The sequence below is a fragment of the Rhinolophus sinicus genome, linkage group LG16 (assembly GCF_036562045.2).
Source record: "Rhinolophus sinicus isolate RSC01 linkage group LG16, ASM3656204v1, whole genome shotgun sequence".
Taxonomy (NCBI): domain Eukaryota; kingdom Metazoa; phylum Chordata; class Mammalia; order Chiroptera; family Rhinolophidae; genus Rhinolophus; species Rhinolophus sinicus.
The window spans coordinates 37392552-37395637 of NC_133765.1; positions in this window are offsets into that span (position 1 = coordinate 37392552).

Sequence of the window (3086 nt, forward strand, 5' to 3'; positions counted from 1 at the left end):
CGTTTTCACTGGCGCGCATAAACCCACTGGAGGTCCCTCTGACCATCTCTGGTGTGTCCACCACCCCCCCCTTCAGCTCCAGGAGTGACAGGAGGCGTGAGAAGTGACGCTGTCTGGCGCACTGAGGGAGCTTTAGATAAACCCCCCATTTGCAATCGGTCAGCGCACTTGCTGGGCTTGTGGGGAGTGCCCGAGAGTGTCACCTGCTGGGAACGAACAGCAGGAGGGGGACGCAGGTGGGCAGGGGGAGGCTGCTTCTCCTGAGAGCGGGGACAAGTCCTGCCTTCATTCAAAATTTCGGTCTTTTGTTCCTCGTGGAGTTTTCACATCCATTCTGATTTTTAAGATAAGGCACTAACATATTACTTATCTTGGTTACTGAGGTTTGGGCGCCCCTTACACTTTGTACCCAATCTCAGCCCCGGTGGGGAGGACAGCCCCACCCTGCTGTCCACAGAGGGGCTGGGGCAGAGTCCCTGATTCCCAAAATGTGAAAGGTTGAGGAAAGAGCGTTAAGATACCTTCCTGTTAGGGAACAGTCATTTAGTTCTGTATCTTCAAAATAGATCACAAAGCACGTGAGTATGGCTAAGAAATCTTACTATGTTCAAATGTAATACATGCCCTGTGTTTGTTTCCTGGGGCTGCTGTAACAAATTCCCAAACGCTTGGGGGCCTAAAACAACACACACTTACTATTTTATAATCCTGGAGGTCAGAAGTGTGAATGTGCCATGTACTGAATGTGTGTCCCCACCCCTTAAACTGCCAAGTGGAGGCCCTAACCCCCAGTATGATGGTTTTTGGAGACGGAGTTTGGGGGAGGTAGTTAGATTTAGTTGAGCTCATGAGGGAGGGGTCCCCGTGATGGCATTTAATGCCCTTATAAGGAGAAATACCAGGGAGCTAGCTTCCCTACCCCTCCTACCCACTGCTGTCCCCACCATGTGAAGACACAGCTAGAAGGTGGCCTTCTGCAAGCCAGGCACCCACCCGGGCCGGCACCGGATCTGGACTTCGAGCCTCCAGAATTGTGAGAAATGTTTCTGTGGTTTGAGCCAGTCTGTGGTGCTGTCCCAGCAGCATGAGCCGACCAAGGTGTCAGCGGGACAGCATTCCACCTGGAGGCAGAATCCTCTTGGCCTTTTCCAGCTTTTAGAGGCACCCAATTCCTTGGCTCGGGGCCCCTCCTTCCATCTTCAAAGCCCACAACCTCTGTGACCTCTCCTTCTGTCCTCACTTTGTCTCCTGACGTCCTGCCTCCCTCTCACTGTAAGGACTCCTGCTGTCAGGGCTCAGCCAGGTGACCCAGGGTCACCTCCCCACCTGGAGAGCCTTAACTTCCTCACACCTGCAAAGCCCCCTTTGCTATGTAAGGTCCCCCATTCTCAGGTTCCAGGGATCAGGATGGGACGTCTTGGGGGAGGAGGGGTTGGCTTTTTCAGATCTCCACAATGCTGATCTGAGCTTCCACCGTGCAGAGCACAGAATAGAGACTAAAACATGGTCTGGTGCCCACTCCCGAGAAACTTAAGTACCTTTATGAAGAGCCGCCTTAAGTGAGGCGCCATGTGCCACCATTTCTGTAACTGCAGGGCCCCAACCTCCACTGCTCTGTCCCAGCCGCCAGCTAGATGCTCTGTATACGTATGTGCTTGTTCATTTTAAATGAGGGGCGCCCCATGGGTGACAAATTGTTCCCGACTGGTCACTGATACCACCATCAGGCAAGAAGGGGACTGTGTACAAGGCGGGGGAGGAGGTGAGCCCGCCACCCAGGAAGGCTGGCCCGTTACAGACGGGAGACGCGGGTAAGTCCCATGGTGTAGACGGGGGTGACCCGTGGTGTGCAGATGGGGTGACGTGTGGGGCGGTTATGTCACCGCGGCTCCCAGCCACACCAGTGTCAGGCCTGCAGAGCACAAGTGGGGTCACCAACATAAGGCAGCAGCGTGGCCCCACCAACTCCTACCTCCTCAGGAGGCGTCGGTGGGTTTTGAAGGATCCGGTGGCCTGGGCATGGGGGTCCGCCCGGCCCCAGGGGTTCACACAGGAGAAAGGCCTCTCAACACACACTAAGTGACCCATAAAATTGCCAGATACTAGTGCTTCACAAACCTCCATAAGACCAAACAAAGAAAGCCTCCCAAAATAAAAGAAACTCAAGGCCCACCTGCCCATCAGGAAACCCTGTGCCCTGTCCTGCCTCCTGTCCAGCCTCCTCCCACCGTCTAAGTTCAAATGAAAAATTAAAGTGTTGTTTCTCCATAGTCAGCACTTCGGCTAAATTCCTAGAGATTCCCCTTAACATACCGAGGGTGTGCCTAGCTCTGGCCCCAGACGGATTCAAGAGGGGCCCCTTCCAGCCCCCAGCCCACGACGGACACCCAGTAAGGGGAGGCTGGTGAGGACCTGGTCCTTCCTTTCCCGCCTTACGTGCCCGGGTGTCAACACTGCACGTGCACAGCAGCCTGCAGACTTCCTGTCATTGCACCTGCCATCCCTCCCTCCTGTGGCTAATTCCTTACAGAAAACCTCCTTCTTGACAGCATGGCTTCATGGTTTGCGCTATGCAACATGTCCTGACGACACACGTCCACGTCTGGAGGGTAACGCGTGACCAAGGGCAGAGCTTCTCCACCTTTTATAGGTTGTTTCTTAACCAGCGCACACTGCAGCCCTGAGAGCTGGTGGTACGCTGACAGTACCTGACTGAACCCCACCGGTCAAGACTGCCTCGTGTTTTTCTGTAGTTTTCCTCCACTTCGTATTACCAAAACATAGTAAGAAAAGAATGGGGGTTTTGTGTTTGTGTCTGTTTTTTCTGAATATAAAGTATATTTGAATCCAGACCAGACTTAAGAATCACCACCTCGGGAAACCTGAGTCGTGTCAGGAACAAGTACTTTATCGTGATTTTCTGTGAATTCCTGACTCGGGAAACTCGATGCTTCCAATGTGACAGCTCGTGGAGCCTCATGACATTGTGTAAATGCCAAAGAAACGATGGCTATGGAATCCATGCAAAGAACTAGTTAATGGGTCTCGAACTGGCGGTGCTTTTGATAACAAAGTTATACCAGAAG